The 11,227-nt window shown below is 39.0% G+C and overlaps 1 pseudogene; it reads left to right on the top strand.

The window, feature by feature from the left end:
• Positions 1-2,332: 2,332 nt before the first annotated feature.
• On the top strand, positions 2,333-10,145 carry LOC110320807 (annotated as a pseudogene).
• Positions 10,146-11,227: the final 1,082 nt, after the last annotated feature.

Here is an 11,227-nt window from a genome sequence, read left to right as displayed (position 1 = left end):
AGAGAAATGGATGGAACTTGAAAATATCATCCATAGTGTGGTAGGCCAATCATAAAAGAACACACATGGTATGCACTCACTGATAAGTAGATATTAGCCCAAAAGTTTGCAATACCCAAGATCCAATTCACAGACTATATGAAGTTCAAGAAGAAGGAAGACCAAAGTGTGGATGCTTCAGTGCTTCATAGAAGAGGGAACAAAATATTTGCAAGAGGAAATATGGAGACAAAGTATGGAGCAGAGACTGAAGGAAAGGACCTTCAGAGACTGCCCCACCTGGGGATCCATTCCATACACAATTGCCAAATGCATACACTATCTTGGGTGTCAAGAAGTGCTTGCTGACAGAAGCCTCTTTTGGCTCTCTTCGGAGAGGCTCTGCCAGAACCTGACAAATACAGGGGCAGATGCTCACAGTCAACCATTGGACTGAGTGTGGGGTCCGAAGTGGAAGAGTTGGAGAAGGGACTGAAGGAGCTGAGGGGGTTTGCAGCCTCATTGGGGGTAGCAACAATGTCAACTGGCCAGACCCCATAGAGCTCCAGAAACTGCTCCATCAACTAAAGAATACACATGGAGGGACCCATGGTTAAGGAAGCATATGTGGCAGAGGATGGCCTTGTTGGACATCAGTGGGAGGAGAGTCCCTTGGGCCTGATGTTCGATGGGAGGTTCGATGCCCCAGTGTAGGGGAATGCCAGTGTGGGAAGGTGGGAGTAGATGAGTGGAAGAGCACCACCATAGAAGCAGGGGGAGGGGGAATGGGATAGGGGGTTTCCAGAGGGAAAGTCTTTAAATTGTATAACATTTGAAATTTAAATAAAGAAAAGATCCAATAAAGGGGGGGAAAGATATTAAGCTCGTTGTGTTTTGTCTGCTTTGATAATCGATTTTTAAGATATAGTTGGATCATAGAATAATGTTTTAGAAGCAAGTGTTACAAAGGGTGCATATATTATAAGAATTTCTAAAGCATATCTTACTTAATTTTTATATTCAGAAATCCTCTTAGTTGGAGAGATGTCTCTGTAGTTAAGAATGTTTACAGCTGTAACTGATGAACTGTGATGAGTTCCAGCACCCACAGGGTGACAAAAAAATATGTCACTCCATTTTCAGGGTATTTGACACAGTCTTCTTACTTCCATGGACACCAGATTCAGACATGGCATACACACATACATGTAGAGAAAGTTCTCATACACATAAAATAAAGATAAATATGTTTTTAGAATCCTACTCTTTCTGTTTTTATTTTAATAATGTGGAGTCTCTTCCTCTTTTAGCACTGGCTATGCTTTGATGTTAACTCATAGGGTGAATTTCTTACATTAATCTTTTGAGTGAACTACTCTTGAGGCGCTGAAGTGTGTAATGTTGCAAGAAGACATTTGCAATATTCATAATGGAGACTGGTTCTGGTACTGCAGCAAAAGCTGGATGAGAAGACATTACAGTCAGCACCTTTATTTTATGCTGTAAAAAATATCAGTTAGATAAAAGTTACACGTTTCCACATGTGAGATTTTGGCATACACTCAAGGCCAAGAAATAAAATCAAACAAAGCAAGAAACATAAACCTTCACAGAACCAGAAAAAAAAATAAAAATCAATTATCCTTTAAACAAGAAAGAAAATAGAGACTTTAGGAAACTCTCAGCTAGTCAACAAAGGATTGAAGGCTTGTTTTACTTCTCTGCTGATAACTTCACACTGTTCCTAAACTTCAAACTTTAAACACATAAACTATTGTGTGAATATGTGTGTGCAAGTGTGCATGGGTGTGTGTGCACATGTGCATGTATGTATGTGTTTCTGTGTGTGCATACTCATGAACATGTATGCACACAATCCCATATTAATGCTTATAGATGATAGAGATCAATATTGTGATGTTATATTGTTGTTGTTACTCTCCCCCAAACCCAGTACACCCCCTTTTTTTCTGTTGCAGATCACTTGCTTATATGTTTTGTTATATTGTTTTTATGCATTATATGTGTATATCAGTGTTTTTTAATAACTTTTTTATGTTTGTTTGTTTTCCCAAATTCTCTTTTGCTTTTATTTATTATTTTTATTAGTAGTATTATTAAATGCCTGTTATTTTTTGTTTTTGTTTGTTTGCTTGTTAATTTGTTTGTTTTTGTTTTTGTTTTCAAAACAGGGAATCTCTGTGTACCCCAGGCTGTCCTAGAACTCACTCTGTAGACCAGGGTAGCCTAGAACTCTGAGACCTATCTGCCTCTGTTTGGCAAGCACTAAAATAAAAGGCTTGTGCCACCATCACTGGCTATCTGTTTGTTTTTCTATGAGAGAGCAAAAGGAATGGCATGGATCTGGGTAAGTTTGGAAGCCAATTGGATCTGGGGAAGTTGGATGAGAGGAAACAATAATTAAATTATATTCTGTGAAAGAAAAACTATTTTCAATTTAAAAGGAAAGATAATGTGATGTTCCACAGCTTCAGAATGACTATTCTAAGCATGCACACATTTATTGAGATATGTTGGCCTTCAATATTAGTGTATTTTATAATTTTTTAAAACAATTGTTTTAGGTTTCCTAAAACAATCATACATACATAATATTTTATATATAACATTATATATAAGAAATAAATATATGAGTGAATTTATGCTATAGGGTAGTGGTTCTTAACCCTAATTCTGAGACCCTTTTATACAGTTATATATGTTGTATTGACACTCAACCATAAAATTTCCTTACTACATCATAATTATAGTTATACTGATATCATACTACTGTTATGATCCATGATATAAATATTAGAGTTTTCTAATCATCATCAGCAATCTCTCTGAAAGAGTCATTTAACAATCAGTTGTTCAATATATGAAATGGCATAAAGAACATGATTATAAGAACATTACATTTTCAGTCAATATTTTTCTAGTGTCATTCATTCATTTACATGCATGTTTTATGAGAATTTTTTCATATAGCATATAATGTTCTTTAGGCACAGCCTCCCATATGTGTGTACCTCCATTCTCTCTTATTAAGCTGTTTTATTCTGCTTGTTTTTGTTCTGATTATATTTTGTTCTAACACAACTCTATGTGGTATTTTCCCTGAAGAGAAAGAAGCTATATTTGAAGACTCTTGAGTTGCTTCATTTTTATTTTATTTGCAAAAATGAAAGTAAGATATATATCTGGAATTTTAATTAATATATGGCAGAACAATTTTATCAGTTTTCTATAACATAGTTTTTATAAAATGTTGCCCTAGTTCTTTGGAAGATACAAGTTATTTTGCAATAATCCAATATAGTCAACATCTATCTTTACCCATTATGTTTTTTGTTTTTTTTCAACAAGAGTTAACTTTGGCTACTCCCCAGATGACAGGAAAGCGTGAGGCTCCCAGGCCCCAACTGAGATTACTTTAGCCAAAATACTCAACGAAGGGGATATAGAACTTGTAGAGACCCTCTCCAGTAAACAGGCACAGCCCCCAGTTGAGGGATGGGCCCATACACTCTTCTCTGAATTGCTAACCCTGTCCAAAGGAAAGACAGGGACAAAAAATGGAACATAACCTGAAGGAAAGGCCATCCAGAGACTGTTGCAACCTCAGACCCATCCCATCTGCAGACACCAAATCTGACACTATTGTTGATGCTAAGTGCTTACTGACAGGAGCTTGGGATAACTGTTCCCTGGAAGGATCTCCAAACATGTGACCAATATAGATGCAGATACTCATAGCTAACCATCAGCCTGAGCCCACGGATCCAATGGAAGAGCTAGGGGAAAGATGGAAAGAGATTAAGGGGATTGCAACCCCATAGGAAGAACAATATCAACTAACTGGACCAGAGCTCCCAGAGACTAAACCATCAACCAAAGAGTATACATAGAGGGAGCCAGGACTCCAGATACATATGTAGCAGAGGATCTGACATCAATAGGAGGGGAAAGAGGCGTGATGCCCCATTGCAGGGGGATGCTAGAACACTGAGGCAGGAGTGGGTGAGTGGGTGGAGGAGCCCCCTCATCAAGGCAAAGTGAAGGGGCATGAGATGGGCAATTTGTGGAGGGGTAACTGGGAGGGAGATATCATTTGAAATATAAATGAATAAAACGATTAATAAAAAATAGCTAACTTTGCTGATATCATCCATGTGGATATTTGTGACTTCTCTAACACTGGGGACACTCTAATTTTTTTTTTACCTATCACATATTTTTCAACCAGTTGATATAAAGTCAATAAATACTTTATGGACAATCACACCAAGACCAAGTAAACCAAATAAAATACTTCTAAGGCAAACTATTTTCTACTAAAAAGAGGGCATGAGACATGTTGTCACAGAACAACATTAATTCTACTCTGCCCTCAGGCTCTATGTAGTATCCACAATTAAAGGTAAAGCATTCCATTGAATGATGAGTTGATGTTTTAAATCTAAGGATTATTACTGGTATAGACACCTGAGCTGTCCTACAGAGGGGCTGCACCATGTACATGGGCTGAGAAGAAAGCCAAGGTGATTCTGGAAGAGTCCCAGATGGTGGAGGAGGTCAGTTCTCCTGCTGTGCAGCAGTCCCCAGACCCTGCATCTCCTACTGTAGCCACCACCCCTGAGCCAGTAGGGGCCCGATGCTGGGGACAAGAATGCTACCAAAGCAGCTGATGATGAGCCCCAGTGTGAGGATGGCTGGGGCTTTGGCATTTAGAGCTGGTGTGGGGGAAACTTCGGGGCTTCTCCTGGTGGCCAGGCCGAAGAATTGTGTCTTGGTGGATGACAGGCCGGAGGCACTCGCTGGGTCATGTGGTTTGGAGATGGCAAGTTCTCAGTAGTAGTAGTGTCAAGAAGCTCATGCCACTTAGCCCCTCCTGCAGTGCGTTCCACCAGACCACCTACAACAAGCAGCCCATGTACCGCAAAGCCAACTATGAAGTCCTCCAGGTGGCCAGCAGCTGTGCAGGGAAGCTGTTTCCAGCTTGCCATGACAATGATAAAAGTGACAGTGGCAAGGCTGTGAAGTTGCAGAACAAGAAGATGATTGAATGGATCCTCAGCGGCTTCCAGACCTAGGGTCCTAAGGGCCTAGAACAACCAGAAGAGGAGAAGAATCCTTACAAGGAAATTTACACTAAGACGTGTTGGTGGAGCCTGAGGCAGCTGCTTATGCCCCACCCACACCAGCCAAAAAAACCCAGAAAGAGCTCAACAGAGAAGCCTAAGGTCAAGATAATTGATGAATGCACAAGAGAGTGGCTTGTGTAGGAGGTGCACCAGAAGTGCAGACATGGAGGACATTTGAATCTCATCTGGAAATCTCAACATCACCCTGGAGCACCCACTCTTCATTGGTGGAATGTTATAGAACTGTAAGAACTGCTTCTTGGAGTGTGCTTATCAGTATGATGACGATGCGTACCAGCCTATTGCACTATCTGCTGTGCTGGGCATGAAGTGCTCATGTGTAGGAACAACAACTGCTGCGGTTGCTTTTGTGCGGAGTATGTAGATCTATTGGTGAGGCCAGAAACTGCCCAGGCAACCATTAAGACAGACCCCTGGAACTGCTACATGTGTGTGCACAAGGGCACCTATAGGCTGTTGTGGAGATGGGAAGACTAGCCTTCTCGACTCCACATGTTCTTTGGCGATAACCATGATCAGGAATTTGATCCCCCCCCCCCGAAGGTTTACCCACCTATGTCAGCTGAGAAGAGGAAGCCCATACGCGTGCTGCCTCTCTTTGATGGAATTGCTACAAGGCTCCTGGTGCTGAAGGACCTGGGCATCCAAGTGGATCACTACATTGCCACCGAGGTTTGTGAGGACTCCATCACCGTGGGCATAGTGTAGCACCAGGGAAATATGTACATCGGAGACGTCTGCAGCGTCACACAGAAGCATATCTAGGAAAGGGGCGCATTCAATCTGGTATTTGGAGGCAGCCCTTGCCTGCAAGGAACTTTAAGAGGGTACAGACCACCTCTTTCTTGAGTTCTACTGCCTCCTGCATGATGTGATGAGCAGCCCAGGGAGAGAGATGATCCCCCATTCTTCCGGCTCTTTGAGAATGTGGTGGCCATGGTCACAAGAGGGACATCTCGTGATTTCTTGAGTCCAACCCCGTGATGATTGATGGAAAGGAAGCTTCTGCTGCACACAGGGTCCGCTACTTCTTGGGTAACCTTCCTGGCATGAACAGACCATTGACATCCACTGTGAAGTTGATAAGCTGGAGCTGCAGGAGTGTCTAGAGCAAGGCAGAATAGCCAAGTTCAGCAAAGCTAGGACCATTACCACCACGTCAGGAATATTTTGCTTGTGTGTTAGGGACATGGAACAAACTGAAGTAGTAATGAAAACAAACTTAAACAAACGAACAAACAAAAAACAAAATACAATAAAACACCAAGAAAAGCACCTCTCATTCAGCACCCAGAAGAGAAAAAGGAATTTAATGCAAACCACAGAGGAGGAAATGAGGGAGGGCTTGGCCTTCCCCTCTGGTCCTAGGAGGCAGACTTTTTGTTTTTTCCTCTTTATCAGAGGGGTTTTCTGTTTGGGTTTTTGTTTCTTGCTGTGAGTGAACCAAGAGAGTTATTGCAGCAAAATCAGTAACAACAAAAAGTACTCTCCAAGTAATGCCTTGGAGAGGAAAGCGAGAGAGGGAAAATTCTATAAAATCTTCAAACATTAGGGCTTTTTACTTTCCTTTGTGTTTTGTTTTGTTTCCTGCTTTTCTATATATCTCTTTGGTTGTCTTTAGCCTGATCCGTTAGGAGCACAAACAGGAAGAAAATAGAGACCCTGGAAGGCAGTCTCCTCTCCCTTCTAAATAGCACCATTCCTGGTCATGCAAACCAGAACCCAACTAGCAGCAGGGCACTGAGAGAACCCCACACCAGACACTTTTCCACAGTATATCAGGTGCCTACCGCACAGGAAACCTTGGAAAACACCAGTTTCTAGAAGCTGCTGTTACCTCTGCTACCTCTTGTTTACAGTTTATGTATATATGATAGATAATAGATATGATTGTGTGTGTGTGTGTGTGTGTGTGTGTTAACTACTGTACATCCCGACCTCATAATGGTGCTTTCAAAAGAGCCAGATGAGGAAAGACATCAGCTTCCACCTGGCCCTCTGTGCAAAGGGTTTCAGCCCAGGATGGGGAGAGGGAAGCAGCTGGGGGGGGTGGGAGGGGGTAGTCTTCCCTCTTGATTTTTAACAAACCAAAGGAGGAATCATATTACCTCCCACCCTAAGCCCAATGCCTAGCTTTTCCTGCCTAAAAGGGACTCAGCTGAGGTGGTTAGAACCTGGGGAAGCTGAGTGTGTAATATATCCAGACTCGGGTGCAATAACCTTAGAATATGAATCTAAAATGACTACCTCAGAAAAATGGCTTGAGAAAACATTGTCCCTGATTTTGAATCTGTCAACCACATTGCAGGCCCCTCTTGGGATCAGAAATAATCTAGAGTGAGGGAAAGTGATCCACCATTAACACCACCTGCAGAAAAAAAAAAAAAAAAGATTACTGAAATAATGACACTGTCTTTCTTGACTTGACTAAAGTCATGGATTCTGTGCATTTTCTGATTATCAGTGATGTGGAATATTTATTGTTCTCTGAAAAAGAAAATACTTTAAAATAGTTTCACTAAGGCTTCAGAGTTAAAGAAAGCAAAAAAGGAAATAAGAAAATTAATTTAAAAAAGCCCTTGGTTAAAGAAGTGTGAGGTTTAAATCTGTCTTAAAACCCAATTTTTATTTTTCTGAAAATAAATTCTTTTGGAAAAATAAAAAAGTTAGTGATACAAGCTAACAAATGCTTTTCAAATGTTAATGTGCATAGGGTTACTTGAGAATCATTAAAATGGAAATTCTGATTTTATAAGGTTGGGTGGATCCCAGTTCTGTATTCCCTATCAGTGACCCAATATGAACATGATGCTAATTTACAAAACATAATTTCAACACTAAACATGAAAATTTTCTTAGAGCCCTAAAACATTGTTTCCTAACTATTTGATGACCCACATTAAGTCCGTTGAGGAATAGCATTAATGAGTTTCAGTTATAGGCCAAGGTCTTTTATGGAATAAATTCATGTACAATTTAAAAGATAGTGAATAAAAATACAGATTGAAATGAGAACAAGGGCTAAATATCCAATGCATGAGCATGGGAGCTCTTTCCATCTTCTGAGATCTTCTTTGATTTCTTTCTTCAGAGTCTTGACATTCTTATCATTCAGATCTTTCACTTCCTTAGTTAGAGTCACACCAAGTTATTTTATATCATTAGTGACTATTACTGAAGAGTGTTATTTCCCTAATGTCTTTCTCAGCCTTTTTATCCTTTGTGTAGGGAAAGACCACTGATTTGTTTGAGTCAATTTTATATCCAGCTACTGCACTGAAGCTGTTTTTCACGATTAGGAGTTCTCAGGTGGAATTTTTAGGGTCATTTATATATAGTATCATATCATCTGCAAATAGTGATTTTGACTTCTTCCTTTCCAATTTGTATCCACTTGATCTCCTTTTGTTGTCGAATTGTTCTGGCTAGGACTTCAAGTACTATATTGAACAGGTAGGGATAAAATGAGTAGCCTTGTCTAGTCCCTGATCTTAGTGGGATTGCTTCCAGTTTCTCTCCATTTAGTTTGATGTTGGCTACTGGTTTGCTGTATATTGCTTTTATTATGTTTCTATATGGGCCCTGAATTCCTAATTTTTCTAAGACTTTTATCATGAATGGGTGTTGGATTTTGTCAAATGCTTTCTCAGCATCCAATGAAATGATCATGTGGTTTTTGTCTTTGAGTTTGTTTATATAGTGGATTACATTGATGGATTTCTGTATATTCAATCATCACTGCATCCCTAGGATGAAGCCTACATGATCATGATGGATGAATATTTTGAGGTATTCTTGGATTCAATTAGCAAGGATTTTATTGAGTATTTTTGCACCAATGTTCATAAGGAAAATTGGTTTGAAGTTCTCTTTCATTGTGGGTCTTTATGTGGTTTAGGTATCAGAGTAATTATGGTTTCATAGAATGAATTGGGTCGAGTACCTTCTGTTTTTATTTTGGGGAATATTTTGAGGAGAATTGGAATTGGGTATTCTTTGAAGGTCTGATAGATCTCTGCACTAATCCCATCTGGTCCTGTGCTTTTTTTGGTTGGGAGACTATTAATGACTACTTCTATTTCTTTAGGGGATATGGGACTGTTTTGGTCATTAATCTGATCCTGATTTAGCTTTGTTACCTTGTATCTTTCTAGAAAATAGTCCATTTCATCCAGGGTTTCCAGTTTTGTTGAGTATAGCCTTTTGTAGTAGGATCTGATGATATTTTGGATTTCCTCAGGTTTTGTTGTTATGTCTCCCTTTTCATTTCTGATTTTGCTAACTTGAATACTATCCCTTTGCCCTCTAATTAGTTTGGCTAAGCCTTTATGTTATTGATTTTCTCAAAGAACCAGCTCCTGGTTTGGTTGATTCTTTGTGTAGTTCTTTTTGTTTCCACTTGGTTGATTTCAGCCCTGAGTTTGATTATTTCCTGATGTCTACTCCTCTTGGGTGAATTTGCTTCCTTTTATTCTAGAGCTTTTAGGTGTGTTGTCAAGCTGCTAGTGTGTGCTCTCTACAGTTTCTTTTTGGAGGCACTCAGAGCTATGAGTTTTCCTCTTATTACTGCTTTCATTGTATCCCATAGGTTTGGGTATGTTGTAGCTTCATTTTCAATAAACTCTAAAAAGTCTTTAATTTTTTTCTTTATTTCTTCCTTGACTAAGTTATCATTGAATAGAGTGTTGTTCAGCTTCCAGTTTTATGTTTACTTTCTATTATTTATGTTGTTATTGAAGATCAGTCTTAGTCTGTGGTAATATGATAGGATACATGGTATTATTTCAATANTTTTATATCTGTTGAGGCCTGTTTTGTGACCAATTACATGGTCAATTTTGGAGAAGGTACCATGAGGTGCTGAGAAGAAGGTATATCCTTTTGTTTTAGGATAAAATGTTCTATAGATATCAGTTAAATCCATTTCTTTCATAACTTCTGTTAGTTTCAATGTGTCTCTGATTATTTTCTGTTTCCAGGATCAGTCTACTGATGTGAATGGGGTGTTGAAGGCTCCCACTATTATTGTGTGAGGCGCAATGTGTGCTTTGAGCTTACTAAACATTCTTAAACATCTGGTTGCCCTTGCATTTGGAGTATAGGTGTTCAGAATTGAGAGTCCATCTTGTTGATTTTGTCTTTGATGAGTATGAAGTGCACCTCTTTGTCTTTTTTGTTAACTTTGGGTTTACATTAAATTTTACTCAATATTCAATATTATTTTATTCAATATTTTATTCAATAATATTTATATTATTAAATGGCTACTCCATCTTTTTTTCTTGAGACCATTTTCTTGGACAATTGTTTTCCATCCTTTTACATTGAGGTAGTATCTGTCTTTTTCCCTGAGGTGGGTTTCCTGTATACAGCAAAATGTTGGGTCCTGTTTATGTAGCCAGTCTGTTAGTATATGTAGTTTTATTGGGGAATTAAGTCCTTTGATATTAAAAGATATTAAGGAAAAGTAATTGTTGCTTCCTGTTATTTTTGTTGTTAGAGTTGTGATTCTGTTCTTGTAGCTGTCTTCTTTTAGGTTTGATGAAGGATTACTTTCTGGCTTTTAGAGGGCTTAGTTTCCCTCCTTGTGTTTTAGTTTTCCCTTTATTATCCTTTGAAAGGCTGTATTCATGGAAAGATAGTGTGATTTTGATTTCATCATCAAATACTTTGGTTTCTCCATCTATGGTAATTGAGAGTTTTGCTGGGTATAATAACCTGGGCTGGCATTTGTGTTCTCTTAGGTTCTGTATGACATCTGTCTAGGATCTTCCGGCTTTCATAGTCTCTCTTGAGAAGTCTGGTGGAATTCTAATATGTCTGCCTTTATATGTTAATTGACCTTTTCCCCTTACTAATTTTAGTATTCTATCTTTATTTAGGCATTTGTTGTTCTGATTATTATATGTCAGGAGGAATTTCTTTTCTGGTTCAGTCTCTTTGGAGTTCTGTAGGCTTCTTGTATGTTCATGGGTATCTCTTTCTTTAGGTTAGGGAAGTTTTCTTCTATAATTTTGTTGAAGATATTTACTGGCCCTTTAAGTTGAAAATCTTCATTGAAGTCTATACCTATTATCATT

Source organism: Mus pahari, chromosome 4 (genome assembly GCF_900095145.1).
Source record: "Mus pahari chromosome 4, PAHARI_EIJ_v1.1, whole genome shotgun sequence".
Taxonomy (NCBI): domain Eukaryota; kingdom Metazoa; phylum Chordata; class Mammalia; order Rodentia; family Muridae; genus Mus; species Mus pahari.
Note: the sequence above shows the minus strand (reverse complement) of the source record. Positions and strands in the feature narration are given on the sequence as shown.